The sequence below is a fragment of the Pelodiscus sinensis genome, chromosome 27 (assembly GCF_052426305.1).
Source record: "Pelodiscus sinensis isolate ZL-2025 chromosome 27, ASM5242630v1, whole genome shotgun sequence".
Taxonomy (NCBI): domain Eukaryota; kingdom Metazoa; phylum Chordata; order Testudines; family Trionychidae; genus Pelodiscus; species Pelodiscus sinensis.
This window is the reverse complement of record NC_143078.1, coordinates 17,550,779-17,567,669: the sequence shown is the minus strand read 5'-3', so window position 1 is coordinate 17,567,669 and position 16,891 is coordinate 17,550,779.

The following is a 16,891-nucleotide window of genomic DNA, read 5'->3' as shown; positions in this document are numbered from 1 at the left end:
CCGCCCTGCGTACAAGGCAGCGGCTAAAAATATCCCCGCGCAGGCAGCTTCCCGAGGAGGCGGCTGAGGCGCTGGGGGTTCATCCGAGGACAGGAGCAGGCTCCTGCCTCCCCCTCCCTCTGCTGCTGCAGCAGCAGGTGCTGCCGGCTGGACTGGCCGCTCGCAGTGGGGCTGCACCAGGAGGGGCCTGTGGGCGCGAGAGACCCAGCGCGGGGGGCGGGGGGCAGCGCTCTGGAGTGGCTGTGCCCCATGGGGGAGATGCTCTATAGGGGATTTCTCTATAGGGGCTTGTGCATTACTGGAGCTGGGTTCCATGCGGGACTGTTCTCTGTAGGGGATTTGCTCTACAGGAGAGTTCACTATAGGGGCCTGTGCATTACTGCAGCTGGGTTCCATGGGGGCTGCCCTCTGTAGAGGAGGTGCTCCATAGGGGCCTGGGCTGTCTAGGCACTTTGTTCTATAGGGGCTGCGCTCCATAGGGGCCTGGGCTATCTAGGCACTTTGTTCTATAGGGGCTGTGCTCCATAGGGGCCTGGGCTGTCTAGGCACTTTGTTCTATAGGGGCTGTGCTCCATAGGGGCCTGGGCTGTCTAAGCACTTTGTTCTATAGGGGCTGTGCTCCATAGGGGCCTGGCTGTCTAGGCACTTTGTTCTATAGGGGCTGTGCTCCACAGGGGCCTGGGCTGTCTAGGCACTTTGTTCTATAGGGGCTGTGCTCCACAGGGGCCTGTGCGTGACGGGGGCAGTGCCCCGCACGTCCTGCCTTCCGCGGGCTCGTCTGCAGCCAGGGTGGCTCGCCAGGGCTGCGCCGGGGGCTGGGAGCTTTCACCGACACAATTAAAGAACGAAGCTTCCCCGTCTGGCGGCGTGAAGGCAGCTCTCAGGGGGCCGGGAACTGGCCCCCAGGCTCCGGTTGCCAACGGCAACTGATGGTAGGTGCTTTGGGCGCCTGACAGGTGGGTGTCACGCCCCCTCTATCGCGCTGGCTCGCACCCCCTGCAACCGCCCTTTGTCACTCGCCCCCACGCCCCGACCTCGGCCAGCCCCTCAGCCCGGCCCATTTGCCCCTTTGAAACAGCCGTGTGCTCAGGGGCCGGCACCAGCGCCCGTATTTCCCCTGCCCCTTGTCCGTGACCGTCCCTGCACAAATCCCAGCCAGCCCCTCGCACCCGTGCACCGGTGTGAGCCCGGGCAACGGCCACGTTGCCTCCCGCACGGCCAGTGTGAGCCCGGGCGAAGGCCACGTTGCCTCCCGCACGGCTGGTGTGAGCCCGGGCCACGGCCACGTTGCCTCCCGCACGGCCGGTGTGAGCCCAGGCGAAGGCCACGTTGCCTCCCGCACGGCCGGTGTGAGCCCGGGCCACGGCCACGTTGCCTCCCGCACGGCTGGTGTGAGTCCGGGCCACGGCCACGTTGCCTCCCGCACGGCCGGTGTGAGCCCAGGCGAAGGCCACGTTGCCTCCCGCACGGCCGGTGTGAGCCCGGGCCACGGCCACGTTGCCTCCCGCACGGCTGGTGTGAGTCCGGGCCACGGCCACGTTGCCTCCCGCACGACCAGTGTGAGCCTGGGCCATGGCCACGTTGCCTCCCGCACGACCAGTGTGAGCCCGGGCCACGGCCACGTTGCCTCCCGCACGACCAGTGTGAGCCCGGGCCACGGCCACGTTGCCTCCCGCACGACCAGTGTGAGCCCGGGCCCCGGCCACGTTGCCTCCCGCACGGCCGGTGTGAGCCCAGGCCACGGCCACGTTGCCTCCCGCACGGCCGGTGTGAGCCCGGGCCATGGCCACGTTGCCTCCCGCACGGCCGGTGTGAGCCTGGGCCACGGCCACGTTGCCTCCCGCACGGCCGGTGTGAGCCTGGGCCATGGCCACGTTGCCTCCCGCACGACCAGTGTGAGCCCGGGCCACGGCCACGTTGCCTCCCGCACGGCCAGTGTGAGCCCGGGCCACGGCCACGTTGCCTCCCGCACGACCAGTGTGAGCCCGGGCCACGGCCACGTTGCCTCCCGCACGACCAGTGTGAGCCCAGGCCACGGCCACGTTGCCTCCCGCACGGCTGGTGTGAGCCTGGGCCATGGCCACGTTGCCTCCCGCATGACCGGTGTGAGCCCGGGCCACGGCCACGTTGCCTCCCGCACGACCAGTGTGAGCCCGGGCCACGGCCACGTTGCCTCCCGCACGACCAGTGTGAGCCCGGGCCACGGCCACGTTGCCTCCCGCACGGCCGGTGTGAGCCCAGGCCACGGCCACGTTGCCTCCCGCACGGCCGGTGTGAGCCTGGGCCATGGCCACGTTGCCTCCCGCACGGCCGGTGTGAGCCTGGGCCATGGCCACGTTGCCACCCGCGTGGCTGGTGTGAGTCCGGGCCACAGCCACGTTGCCTCCCGCACGGCCGGTGTGAGCCTGGGCCATGGCCACGTTGCCTCCCGCACGGCCGGTGTGAGCCCGGGCCACGGCCACGTTGCCTCCTGCATGGCCGGTGTGAGCCCGGGCCACGGCCACGTTGCCTCCCGCATGGCTGGTGTGAGCCCGGGCCACGGCCACGTTGCCTCCTGCACAGCCGGTGTGAGCCTGGGCCATGGCCACGTTGCCTCCCGCACGTCCGGTGTGAGCCCGGGCCACGGCCACGTTGCCTCCCGCACGACCAGTGTGAGCCCAGGCCACGGCCACGTTGCCTCCCGCACGGCCGGTGTGAGCCCGGGCCACGGCCACATTGCCTCCTGCATGGCCGGTGTGAGCCCGGGCCACGGCCACGTTGCCTCCTGCACAGCCGGTGTGAGCCTGGGCCATGGCCACGTTGCCTCCCGCACGTCCGGTGTGAGCCCGGGCCACGGCCACGTTGCCTCCCGCACGGCCGGTGTGAGCCCGGGCCATGGCCACGTTGCCTCCCGCACGGCCGGTGTGAGCCAGGGGGGAGGGGTCTGAGCTCCGCCATGAATCCCAGCCATAGGCAGTGGCTGTTAACTTCCTGCATTGGCAGGAATGTGACATCTGGCAGGAAGGCCCTGGGTGCTCAGTGTGCTCATCACACATGTACCGGGCCAGACGTGTGTGCGCAATGTATGCTCTGTGGCTCCTTGTGCACCATGTGTGCAGTGCACAGGTGTGTCGGTGCCAGGTGTGTGCACGTGCTCTGTGTGTATGTGTTGAGGGTGTTCGTGCACACGTCCAGCGTGTATGTACATATCTGCGCGTGCGCCCGCAGGCGGGAGACCGGTTCCTTGGAGGGGTCTGTGGGCGGGGGAAGGGGACGCTCACTGAGGGTCACACGCCCCTGGCCCCTGAGGAATTTCCCTCTCCGCTGGCTGGAGGCGACAGGGAGCCCCGGGGGCCTGGGTGCGGGGCAGGCTCCATTGCGGGTGGTGCAGAATCCTTTCCCCATTCACAGCCACGTCCAATAGCTCGCCCAGGCCACGCGCACCCGGAGCCAGGGGGTTGGCTGGGGCCTCGCACGGGGACAAAACGCCTGTCCTACAACTGGGGCAGTCACCCCCGGCTCGCGGCCCTGGGCCCTGCCAGCACAGCCCTGCTGAGCAAGGCCGGTCAGTGTGCTGTGGGCTGAGACCCAGCAAACTCGCTTCCTCCCGAGTCCGTGCACGAGGCACTGCAGCCCGGCAAGGCCCTTAGGGCCGGCTCGCTGGGAGCCGCAGTGGCTGATGCCTGCGCTCCCTGGGGCTCTGTCCTTTCCTGCCCGGTGCGAGGCTCTGGCCACCTGCCCCTGCCACACCAGCAGCGAGCCTGGCTTGCTGGGGGGCCGGGCGTGCTGGGGGGCTGGGAATTCTGGGGGGCTGGGAATGCTGTGGGGCCGGGCGTGCTGGGGGGCCAGGAATGCTGGGGGGCTGGGAATGCTGGGGGGCCAGGAATGCTGGGGGGCCGGGTGTGCTGGGGGGCTGGGAATGCTGGGGGGCCAGGAATGCTGGGGGGCCGGGTGTGCTGGGGGGCCAGGAATGCTGGGGGGCTGGGAATGCTGGGGGGCCGGGCATGCTGGGGGGCTGGGAATGCTGGGGGTCCAGGCGTGCCTGGGGGCCAGGAATGCTTCATGGGGTCTGGTGTTCTTGGGAGCCAGGAGTGCTGGGGAGCCAGGAATGCTGGGGGGCCAGGAATTCTGGGGGGCTGGGAATGCTGGGGGGCTGGGAATGCTGGGGGGCCGGGCGTGCTGGGGGGCCAGGAATGCTGGGGGGCTGGGAATGCTAGGGGGCCAGGAATGCTGGGGGGCCGGGTGTGCTGGGGGGCTGGGAATGCTGGGGGGCCAGGAATGCTGGGGGGCCGGGTGTGCTGGGGGGCCGGGTGTGCTGGGGGGCCAGGAATGCTGGGGGGCTGGGAATGCTGGGGGGCCGGGCATGCTGGGGGGCCAGGAATGCTGGGGGGCTGGGAATGCTGGGGGGCTGGGAATGCTGGGGGGCCGGGCGTGCTGGGGGGCCAGGAATGCTGGGGGGCTGGGAATGCTGGGGGGCTGGGAATGCTGGGGGGCCGGGCATGCTGGGGGGCTGGGAATGCTGGGGGGCCGGGCGTGCTGGGGGGCCAGGAATGCTGGGGGGGCCGGAAATGCTGGGGGGCCGGGTGTGCTGGGGGGCCAGGAATGCTGGGGGGGCCGGGAATGCTGGGGGGGCTCAGCCAAGCTGTGCTCCACTTTGCCGGCCGCCAGAGAAGGCCAAACGCCTCGTGCGCATCCCAGGGCAAAGCCTGCCCAGCCTGGGCGGTGCTGAAGGGCAGCCGGGACTCGGCTCAGACCCGCTGCCACCTTCCCCCGGTGTCTGGGGACGGGCCCCTGTTGCAAAGCCCCAGGCCCACGCTGGCAGGGCCTGGCTGTTTCCCGGCACCGCACGGCGCCTTGCGGCGGGGGAAGGGCCCGCTCCGCTGGCTTGTCACGTTGCAGGATGAGCCCCCGCCAGCCAGGCCTGTCCCCAGGCACCCTGAACGCAGTCTGGGCAGTTCTCAGGGCTGGCTGGGCGGAAGCATGTCGCGATCTGGGTGGTGCTGAGGGCTGGCGGGGGCTCTCTGGGGGCAAAGACTCTGGGGAGGGTCTCTGGGGCAAGGGCCAGGGGAGTCTCGGGGGGGGCAAGGACCAGGGGAGTCTCGGGGGGGGGCAAGGACCAGGGGCTCTCTGGGGCAAGGACCAGGGGAGTCTCTGGGGCAAGGACCAGGGGAGTCTCTGGGGCAAGGACCAGGGGAGTCTCGGGGGGGGGCAAGGACCAGGGGCGCTCTCTGGGGCAAGGACCAGGGGAGTCTCTGGGGCAAGGACCAGGGCCTCTCTGGGGCAAGGACCAGGGGCTCTCTGGGGCAAGGACCAGGGGAGTCTCTGGGGCAAGGACCAGGGCCTCTCTGGGGCAAGGACCAGGGGCTCTCTGGGGCAAGGACCAGGGGAGTCTCTGGGGCAAGGACCAGGGCCTCTCTGGGGCAAGGACCAGGGCCTCTCTGGGGCAAGGACCAGGGGCTCTCTGGGACAAGGACCAGGGCCTCTCTGGGGCAAGGACCAGGGCCTCTCTGGGGGCAGGGTTAGGCAACCAGGCCATGTTTGGTCCAAGAGGCCATAGAGGCACTGGGCAGGGCTGCTGTGAGCATGGGCATGTACCTGGCGCGGGTCACCCCCGTCCCAGACACCTGCCCCTTCTGTGGCACGAGGGAGAACCTGGCGCGTGCGTAGCTAGAATGCGCCAGGTCGCAGCCCCTTTTCCGGCTCCTCCACAACCTCTTGCTGAGGCTCTGGCTGCACTTTTCCCCTCCCCTTTTCATTCATGCCCCCCCATCCGCGGCCCCCCAGAGTCACGAGTCTCGTCACCTCCTCCTGGCCCTGGTGAAAGCCGCCACACGCAGGGCCAGGCGGAGGATGCTGGACGAGGGGGCTCTACGGCCGTGGCCCCACCTCCACTCCTCAGGCAGAGCGCCTCTGGGCGCGCCCACTGCCCCCCGAGACCGCCCAGGGCTCCCGCCCCGTGTCCCCAGCCGGCTCCCTCCTTCTGAAACTCCCCCGACCCTGGTTTTCATCATTTGTCCCCTGGAATCAGTTGATCCCTGGGCCCAGTCCCCCTCCTGCAAGCCTGGGGGACGGGGCTTTTCGAAGTGGGTGGGGTTTCACATAGTGCTAGCTCTGTGCTAGCCCTGGCCCGGGACACCTGCTCCCTCAGCCCTCTGCACAGGGCTCTGGGCCCCGCCACGAGACGCCCCCAGCCTGCAGCCGCTGCCTGTGCCGAGTGCCGGGCAGCCAGGCCGTCTGGCGCCTTCTCTAGGCCAGTGGATTCATTAGCAGCACCCGGCTGTGACTCAGCTAATCGCGGTGCAGCCACGAGACGGACGCGGCCGCGTCTATCGGGCGCGTTGATGCCACAGCCGGGCGGCCAGGCCGTGCGCTCCCGCGGCGGGCGGAGGGAGGTGGCTGAGCCCTCCTGCCTGGGCTGGCCAGGGCTCGGCGGCCCAGCTCTCGGGGAGGCGGAGCGAGGGGCCGGCCGCTGCAGGGCGAGGCCCAGAGGAACAGGCCGGCTAGAGGCGGCCACGAGGCAGGCGCCGCAGGCGGAGCACAGAGCCGTCTTTCTCCCATGAAACCCTGCAGAGCCCGAGCGGCGCAGCCGGGGGTCTAACTGCTCCGTCTGCTGCCTGCCCAGGGCGTCCCGAGACAGGCCTCTGCCAGCGGAGCGCACGGGGTGGGCCACTGGCCCTGTTCTCCAGCTGCTGCCCCGTGGCCCGTGGAGATGAAGGGGCAGATTTCCTAAAGTCGGGCGCTCCAATAAGCAACTTGCTCAAGGTCACCCAGGGAGCATCGGTGGCAGAGAGTCTCTTGGGCACCAGGCCATGACCTTGAGCGGCAGCTTGGCCTGGCTCGCAGACAGCGGCCTGGCCCTGTGTCGTCTGTGCAGCTGTTCCCCTGGGAGGCTCCCTAATTCCTCAGCAGGCCTCTCAGCCCCACCCGCCCCGGGAGCAGGGAGAGCCCACGTGCTCAGGGTTCAGCTGGTCGCCATATCTGAGGTCGGGAAGGAATTTTCCTCCAGGGTAGATTGGCAGAGACCCTGGAGGTTTCTCGCCTTCCTCTGTAGCATGGGGCACGGATCACAGCTGGAGGAGTCTCTGCATCTTGGGGTCTTCAAAGTATAGGAGATCTAGGTGAGAGGATTATTCTGGGAGGGGTGGGTGAGATTCTGTGGCCTGCACTGTGCAGGGGTCAGACTAGATGATCATAATGGTCCCTTCTGACCTTAATGTCTGTGGCTGTGTCTAGACTGGCCAGTTTTTCCGTAAAACCAGCCGCTTTTCCGGAAAAACTTGCCAGCTGTCTGCACTGGCCGCTTGAATTTGCACAAGAACACTGACGATCTCATGTAGGATTGTCACTGTTCTTGCGCAAATACTATGCTGCTCCCGCTCAGGAAAAAGCCCTCTTGTGCAAATGCTTTTGCGCAAGAGGGCCAGTGTAGGCAGCTAAAAACTGTTTTGTGCAAAAAAGCCCTGATCTTTCTTGTGCAAACCGCATCTAGATTGGCACGGACGCTTTTCCGCAAAAAATGCTTTTGCGCAATACCGTCCATGCCAATCTAGATGCTCTTCTCCGCAAATGTTTTTAACGGAAAAACTTTTCTGTTAAAAGCATTTGCGGAAAATCATGCCAGTCTAGATGTAGCCTAAGAGTCTATGGGTATGTCTACACTACAGCGCTAATTCGAACTAACGCATCTAGAACTAAAAACTAGTTCGAATTAGCGTTTTGCTAATTCGAACTAGCATGTCCACATTGAGCGGACCCTGAACCAGTGCCGGCAGGGCATCAGATGAGGACTTAGAGCGTGGAGCTGCTGTCTCAGGCTAGCCGAGGGCTGTGCTTAAAGGGACCCAACCCCCACCCCGGACAGACAGTTCTCAGGGTGCCCCACTTGCAAACCAGTCCTGGCTTGGAGTGCCCTGAGTGCCCACACTGGGCACATCACAGCACTCGGCCATCAGACCGGCTGCACTTGCCGCAGGCTGCCATCTGGGGAGAGGGGGCAATTGGGGGGCTGCAGGAGAGCTTCTACCCTGAGGAGCCCATAGAGCCAGCCCAGTCCTCCCCATCGGGGGCTCGTGCCCCATTCCTCCCTCACCTCCTTCCACTTACTCCTCCCTAGCCCCCCTTCCTGATGTACAAAATAAAGAAAACGTGGGGTCAAAAATAGAATCTCTCTTTATTGAACAAAACTGGGGGAGACTGGGAAAAGGAGGTGGGAGAGGGGTAGAGAGAGGCTGGGAGAGGGGAGGGCAACTAAAATGATGAGGGGTTTGGAACAGGTCCCATATGAAGAGAAGCTAAAGAGACTGGGACTTTTCAGTTTAGAAAAGAGGAGACTGAGGGGGGATATGATAGAGGTCTATAAAAGTGTGAGTGGGGTGGAGAGGGTGCATCAAGAAAAGTTCTTCATTAGTTCCCATAAAGAAGGACTAGAGGACACCAAAGGAAAGGAATGGGTTGCAGGCTTCAAACTAGTAACAGAAAGTTGTTCTTCACAAAGCAAAGAGTCAACCTGTGGAACTCCTTGCTGCAGGAGGCTGTGAAGGCTAGAACTAGAACAGAGTTTAAAGAGAAGTGAGATATAGTGATGGAGGTTGGGTCCATGGAGTGGTATTAGCCAGGGGGTAGGAGTGGTGTCCCTGCCCAAAGTTTGTGGAGGGCTGGAGAGGGATGGCACGAGACAAATGGCTTGGTCACTGTCATTGGTCCATCCCCTCCAGGGTCCCTAGTGTTGGCCGCTGTCAGCAGACAGGCTACTGGGCTAGATGGACCTTTGGTCTGACCCACTACGGCCATTGTAAGCTCAGGGCTCAGGGTCGGGGGTCTCACTGGACCACCCTGATTTTCATGCACACCTGCTCCTGGGTGGCCAGGCTGGCAGCTCTCCTGCCCTAGACGGCCACTTTCCTGTGCCTAGTGCAGAGGTCGTGGATGAGGTCCAAGATGTCTGCACTAGCCCAGGCGGGTGCCCGCCTCTTGCGGTCCAGGGCAAGCTCCCGGGAGCCACCAGCCTGGTCCTGGGAAGAGGGGGAGGGCTGGGGGGCATCGGGTGGCTGGCTCGAGCCGTGCCAGGTACAGGGTCTGCTGGGTGGGTGCTGGCAGGCTTGCACCTGGCACGGGCACCGTAGCCAGCCTGTGCCCCTTTAAGGGGTCTGGGGCCGGGAGGGGGGCAATAGAGTTTCCCTGGTGGTGGCCAGAGTGGCCACCAGGGCAAGCTGGGGAGGGCTAGCCTCCCACTAGTTGGAATTAAGGGGCTACACAGCCCTTAATTCGAACTAGCTACTTCGAACTAGGCTTAGTCCTCGTACAATGAGGTTTTCCTAGTTCGAACTAAGCGCTCCGCTAGTTCCAATTAAGTTCGAACTAACAGAGCGCTAGTGTAGCGCCTATCAAAGTTAATTCGAACTAACGTCCATTAGTTCCAATTAACTTTGTAGTGTAGACATACCTGAGAGTCTATGAGGGTCTGTCTACACTACCCCGCTAGTTCGAACTAGGAGGGTAATGTAGGCATACCGCACTTGCTAATGAAGCCCGGGATTTGAATTTCCCGGGCTTCATTAGCATAAAGCCGGCGCCGCCATTTTTAAAAGCCGGCTAGTGCGAACCCCGTGCCCACGGCTACACGCAGCACGGGCTAGATAGTCCGAACTATCTGTGCGCCTCGTGGAAGACCCCTGGAGGCCCGACTCCCACCTCTTGGGGGGGTTTCCCTTGTGTGCGGGGGGATCCGTGCCCAGCCTTGGCAATGGGCCGCCTCCCTCCCCCGCGCACACCCGCTGCAGAGGCGCCGGCTGCCAGGCAGCTGTGGAATTCGCTTCCCATGGAGCCCGCCGTGGATCCGAGCCCTTATGTGTATTATAGGGGCGCTGCTGCCAGCTGGGATCCCACGGGGTGTGGAAGAAACTGAAACTGCCTGGGGGCTGCAGGCGAGTGCAGCGCGTGATGCGCCTGGGGCGTCCCGTGCGGAGTGTCATTCCGGGGGGTGCGTCCCCGCCCCGCCCAGGCCCACGGGCGCACGGAGCCAGCACAAATGGCCGCCTGCAGCTGCCCGCCCCCGCCCCCACCGCAAAGCACCCTGGGAACTCGGTTCACAGCCCCCTCCAGTGCGGCAGCATCTTTCCTGGAGCGTTGACGCCGGGGTCCGGGCTGGGGCTGGGGCGGCCTCCCGGGGGCCACGCTCAGGGCAACGGCAGCTCCCCGCTCCGGTGGGACCTGTCTGCTCAGCTGCCCTCCGTGCTCCAGCACCGCCGGGCGCTCGGCTCCCTGCCGCGAGCGCCGAGCCTCCCAGCGCCACGGCTGCCCCGCCCCTTCTTCCTGGCCCTCTCCCAGCCCCCGGCTCATCCTGCCCGGCTGCCCTGGCCCTGGCCCTCTCCCGGCCCCCGGGTCATCCCGCCCGGCTGCCTCGCCCCTTCTTCCTGGCTCTCTCCCAGCCTCCGGCTCATCCTGCCCGGCTGCCCTGGCCCTGGCCCTCTCCCAGCCCCCGACCCCCGGCTCATCCTGCCCGGCTGCCCCGGCCCTGGCCCTTTCCTGGCCCCGGCTCATCCCGCCCGGCTGCCCTGGCCCTGGCCCTCTCCCAGCCCCCGACCCCTGGCTCATCCTGCCCGGCTGCCCTGGCCCTGGCCCTCTCCCAGCCCCCGACCCCTGGCTCATCCTGCCCGGCTGCCCCGGCCCTGGCCCTTTCCCGGCCCCCGACCCCTGGCTCATCCCGCCCGGCTGCCCCGGCCCTGGCCCTCTCCCAGCCCCCGACCCCTGGCTCATCCCGCCCGGCTGCCCTGGCCCTGGCCCTCTCCCAGCCCCCGGCCCCTGGCTCATCCCGCCCGGCTGCCCCGGCCCTGGCCCTCTCCCAGCCCCCGACCCCTGGCTCATCCTGCCCGGCTGCCCCGGCCCTGGCCCTTTCCCGGCCCCGGCTCATCCCGCCCGGCTGCCCTGGCTCAACCCACCTGGCTGCCCCGGCCCTGGCCCCCTCCCGACCCCCAGCTCATCCCGCCCGGCTGCCCCGGCCCTGGCCCTCTCCCAGCCCCCGACTCCCGGCTCATCCCGCCCGGCTGCCCCGGCCCTGGCCCTCTCCCAGCCCCCGGCCCCCGGCTCATCCCGCCCGGCTGCCCCGGCCCTGGCCCTCTCCCAGCCCCCGACCCCCGGCTCATCCCGCCCGGCTGCCCCGGCCCTGGCCCTGGCCCTCTCCCAGCCCCCGACCCCCGGCTCATCCCGCCCGGCTGCCCCGGCCCTGGCCCTCTCCCAGCCCCCGACCCCCGGCTCATCCCACCCGGCTGCCCCGGCCCTGGCCCTCTCCCAGCCCCCGACCCCCGGCTCATCCCGCCCGGCTGCCCCGGCCCTGGCCCTCTCCCGGCCCCGGCTCATCCCGCCCGGCTGCCCCGGCCCTGGCCCTCTCCTGGCCCCGGCTCATCCTGCCCGGCTGCCCCGGCCGTGGCCCTCTCCCGGCTTCCGGCCCCTGGCCCCTGGCCCCTGGCTCATCCCGCCCAGCTGCCCTGGCCGTGGCTCTCTCCCGGCCATGTCCGTGTGTGTGCCCGTGTGTGGGTGTGTCTGTGTGTCTGTCTAGCTGTGCGACAGAGGGGTGAAGGTTTGTGCGACTGGCTGTGTGAGACGGGCGGGGTGACGCTCGAGTGAAGACCGACAGCGCTAGCTAGGAATAGCAATACACAGCAAAGGGGGGCCTGGCCAAAGTGCGTGTGCAGCCGTGCCCGTGTGCAAGAAAGGAGCGTAGCAGGAAGTGTGTGTGTCTAGCGGGGCTAATGGGGCGGGGGGACTGTCCCACCTGCACTGTGGGTAGCGCCCAGGCCCTGGGTCCTGCCCAGGCCGGCTCCTGACGCTGTTTCTTTGCCCTCCGAGGGGCGGCTGCAGAGCTCCGCTCCGGCCCGGCTCCCGCCCGGCTCTCCCTCTGCCCTGGGAGGGGCTGGGAGCCAGAGGCCTATTAGACATGCAGACAGCGCAGCTCACCGTCTGGAGACAGCCAGCAGGCAGACAGGCCGCCAGTGCTGCTGTTCAGGAGTTTACTGCGCAGTGCCTTCAGCTGCACCCGCAAGGGGGGAAGAGCAGGAGCCTCACACGGTGACATGGGGATACCCTGGGAAGAGGGCGCACTGGCATGTGAGCCTGGCTCCGGAGCCGTGCCATTCGGGGCGCCCTGGCATGTGAGCCTGGCTCCAGAGCTGCACTGTTCGGGTAACACCGGCGTGTGAGCCTGGCTCCAGAGCCACGCAGTTCGGGTAACACCGGCGTGTGAGCCTGGCTCCAGAGCCACGCAGTTCGGGTAACACCCGCGTGTGAGCCTGGCTCCGGAGCCGTGCCATTCGGGGCGCCCTGGCATGTGAGCCTGGCTCCAGAGCTGCACTGTTCGGGGAACACCGGCGTGTGAGCCTGACTCCGGAGCCGCGCCATTCGGGGCGCCCTGGCGTATGAGCCTGGCTCCGGAGCTGCACTGTTCGGGGAACACCGGCGTGTGAGCCTGGCTCCGGAGCCGCGCCGTTCAGGGCGCCCTGGCGTATGAGCCTGGCTCCAGAGCTGCACTGTTCGGGGAACACCGGCGTGTGAGCCTGGCTCCGGAGCCGCGCAGTTTGGGGAACACCGGCGTGTGAGCCTGGCTCCGGAGCCGCGCCGTTCGGGGCGCCCTGGCGTGTGAGCCTGGCTCCGGAGCCGCGCCGTTCAGGGCGCCCTGGCGTATGAGCCTGGCTCCGGAGCCGTGCCGTTCAGGGCGCCCTGGCGTATGAGCCTGGCTCCAGAGCTGCACTGTTCGGGGAACACCGGCGTGTGAGCCTGGCTCCGGAGCCGCGCAGTTTGGGGAACACCGGCGTGTGAGCCTGGCTCCGGAGCCGCGCCGTTCGGGGCATGCCAACGTGTGAGACGCTCCAGAGCCGTGCCGCTCAAGGGTGCAGACGAAGGTTGGAAGGGACCTCAGGGGTCGTGGGGTCCAGCCTGTTCCGAAGAGGACCAAGCCCAGGCGGCTGCGTGGCCAAGGTGGCCTGGCGGATGTGAGGGGAGGCAGGCCCCTGCCGTGGGTCTGTGGCCTGGTGACCCCGGCACAGTGTACGTGCAGCTCCTGGTGCCAGCTCTTCTCCGCTTGACACAGGCCGGCGGGGTCACCCCCTGCAAGGAGCCCCAGGCCAGCGACCCAACCACGAGGCCCCCAGCCTGGCTTGGGGCTGCAGGCCCCGGAGAGGAAGAGCTGCGGGTGGGGGCTGGGGAGCGCTCAGCGGCTGAGAGGAGCCGGCTCCAGCGCTCTGCTGAGCATCTGCCTGGGACCAAGCTCTGACCCCGGCGCTGGAGGTGCCAGTCCAGGAGCCACCCTGGGCAGGTGCCATGGGGCAGGCCTGTGTCACCTGCCTTGCCGGGCCAGGGCCAGGGCCAGCCTGCTCTGGCCAGTGAACCCCACTCGGCGCAGGGCCCGGAGCCACCGGGAACTGCCCCACGGACCCTGGCTGGGGCCTGCGATGGGTCGGGCGGGGCCCGGAACCCATGCCCCTTGCCAAGGCCACAAGTGACATGACAGGCAGGGCCGGCCCCGGGCTGCGCCCACGTGTCCAGACGCCCGCGGCCCTGGGGCGCAGTCCCAGCTCTCGGGAACCGCAGGGGAGGGGCCACAGAGCCACCTGGGGCGTCCCGACTAGGAGGGGGTGAAGCCGAGTCCCCAATGGCTCGGCAGGGGCGGGAACCATCCCTCGGGAGCGTAGCCACGGCTGCTTCCCAGGGTCCTGTGCCCGCCCTGCCCCAGCCAGGAACCAGCCGGCCGGGAAGGAGTAGAGAGCGTTGTCTGTCACTCCCCCTACCCCCCCGTCCCCGTCAGCTGTGGGCCTCCCCCCCGTCCCCATCAGCTGTGGGCCTCCCCCCCGTCCCCGTCAGCTGTGGGCCTCCCCCCCGTCCCCATCAGCTGTGGGCCTCCCCCCCGTCCCCGTCAGCTGTGGGCCTCCCCCCCCGTCGGTCCCCGTCAGCTGTGGGCCTCCCCCCCCGTCGGTCCCCATCAGCTGTGGGCCTCCCCCCCGTCGGTCCCCATCAGCTGTGGGCCTCCCCCCCCGTCGGTCCCCATCAGCTGTGGGCCTCCCCCCCCGTCGGTTCCCATCAGCTGTGGGCCTCCCCCCCCGTCGGTCCCCATCAGCTGTGGGCCTCCCCCCCCCGTCGGTCCCCGTCAGCTGTGGGCCTCCCCCCCACGTCGGTCCCCATCAGCTGTGGGCCTCCCCCCCCGTCGGTCCCCATCAGCTGTGGGCCTCCCCCCCCGTCGGTCCCCATCAGCTGTGGGCCTCCCCCCCCGTCGGTCCCCATCAGCTGTGGGCCTCCCCCCCACGTCGGTCCCCATCAGCTGTGGGCCTCCCCCCCGTCGGTTCCCATCAGCTGTGGGCCTCCCCCCCCGTCGGTCCCCATCAGCTGTGGGCCTCCCCCCCCGTCGGTCCCCGTCAGCTGTGGGCCTCCCCCCCGTCGGTCCCCATCAGCTGTGGGCCTCCCCCCCCGTCGGTCCCCATCAGCTGTGGGCCTCCCCCCCCGTCGGTCCCCATCAGCTGTGGGCCTCCCCCCCCGTCGGTCCCCATCAGCTGTGGGCCTCCCCCCCACGTCGGTCCCCATCAGCTGTGGGCCTCCCCCCCACGTCGGTCCCCATCAGCTGTGGGTCTCCCCCCCCCGTCGGTCCCCATCAGCTGTGGGTCTCCCCCCCCCATCGGTCCCCATCAGCTGTGGGTCTCCCCACTCTATGTCTTTCCCCATCAGCCGCGTCTCTGGCCGTCCCCTCCCCCCGCCCCCCCCCCCCCCCCCCCCCGCCTCCCAAGGTGTCAGGGCAAACAGGACCAGCCTGGCAGGGCCAACCAGACAGTGGTTTCTTACTCAGGCAAAATCCAAGGGCAGAAGGGGACGGTCTGGGGGCCAAGTGGAACAAATGGGAGCTGCCCGGCTGATCCTGCCTGGGGGGCCAGCTGGCCGGGGACCCTTGGCACCTCCTCCCAGCCCGGTGACAAGCCCCATTCACACCCCCCACGGGCTGGCCACGTTTCTTTCCAGAGTCCTGGCCTGCAGCCTCTCTGGCCAGCAAACGTGGCAGCCCTGCACCGGCTGCCGTGGCCAGTTTGTCTCCGCACCCCCGCCGGGCACTGGGTCTTTGCTGCGCAGCATGTTGTGTGAGCACGGCCCATGAGGCCAGAGCCCCTCCCAAGCCGCCCGAAGCCCGGGGATCTGCCCCGCTGCCGGCCACGCCCTCCCCTGCCGCCCCACGGGCAAAGTGCCCACAGCTGGCCTGCTGCCCAACCCACCATGCCCCTCGTCAGTTACATACCCGCCAGCTGGAGGCCCCGGCTGCCCAGCGGCCCGGAGGTGGGTTCCCCAGCATGGAGTCAGCGCCAGGGCTGTGTCCCCCGAGGGGGCGGCCCCTGAGTGCCGGGCATGGCTGGCACCCGGCTCTGTAACTTCGGGCTGCCTGAGAGCCCGGACCCTGGCTCTGAGGGCAGTCGGATCTTAGCAGAACAGCCTGGAGGGCTGTGTGCATGTGGTGCAGGTTTGCACGGCTGCGTGCGCACAGGGTGTGTGTGCGCATGCGGTGCAGGTTTGCACGGCTGCGTGTGCACAGGGTGTGTGTGCGCGTGCGATGCAGGTTTGCACAGGCTGTGTGCGCACAGGGTGCGTGTGCATGCGATGCAGGTTTGCACGGCTGCGTGCGCACAGGGTGTGTGTGTGCGTGCGGTGCAGGTTTGCACGGCTGCGTGCGCACAGGGTGTGTGTGTGCGTGCGGTGCAGGTTTGCACGGCTGCGTGCGCACAGGGTGTGTGTGTGCGTGCGGTGCAGGTTTGCACGGCTGCGTGCGCACAGGGTGTGTGTGTGCGTGCGGTGCAGGTTTGCACGGCTGCGTGCGCACAGGGTGTGTGTGTGTGCGTGTGGTGTGTGTGTGCGTGCGGTGCAGGTTTGCACGGCTGCGTGCGCACAGGGTGTGTGTGTGCGTGCGGTGCAGGTTTGCACGGCTGCGTGCGCACAGGGTGTGTGTGTGCGTGCGGTGCAGGTTTGCACGGCTGCGTGCGCACAGGGTGTGTGTGTGCGTGCGGTGCAGGTTTGCACGGCTGCGTGCGCACAGGGTGTGTGTGTGCGTGCGATGCAGGTTTGCACGGCTGCGTGCGCACAGGGTGTGTGAGCGTGTGCGATGCAGGTTTGCACAGGCGTGCCCGGAGGGCGTGTCTGCCTGTGAGTGAGAGTGAGGGCGGCAGTGAGGCATGGCTGGGTGCGGTGAAACTGCCACCTCGCCCCGATCTGTGGGGTGCTGCCTTCCTGCCCCAGGTGCAGTGAAACTGGGTGACTTCATGCCCACACCCCACGGCGCCTCGTTGGGTAAGTCCCGGGCGTGGGTGCTGCCGTCTGGGCCGTGTCTGCCTGGGCAGGTAGGAGCTGCCCCGGCCCCGGGCACGTGAACCCACCTCAGGGGGGCTGAGCTCGGCGTCCCGCTGCTGCCCCCGGGATCTCCCTGCTCATGGCCCCTCCTGCCCGGAATCCCGCCCTGCCCCAGGCACGCAGCCCGGGACTCCAGAGAGCCCGCCAGGCCGGTGCCTCTGGGTACCCCGGCTGGAGAGGGGGCCTGTGCCCAGGGAAGAGGGGCCCGCGGGGGGAACAGTCTAGCGCCGGGGCGGGGAACCCAAAAATCAGTTGGGGCCGCACACAAGGGAGAAGCAAACACAAAACAAAAACACCTCAGGGACGTGGCCCCTCCCCCATTCCCCCCGCACGCCACAGCCTGGGGGTCCAGCCCCACAGAGGGCAGCGGGGGAGGGGAGCCTGGGCTCCCCAGTGCTGAGGGGGAGCCCAGAGCCTCAGGGGCCGCATCCGGGCCCTTAGGTTCCCCACGCTTGGTCTAGGGGTTAGGGCCCAAGCCTAGGACTTAGAGGACCTACAGTCAAGCCTCTGCTCTGCTACTGCCATCCTGGATGACCAGTCCCCCATG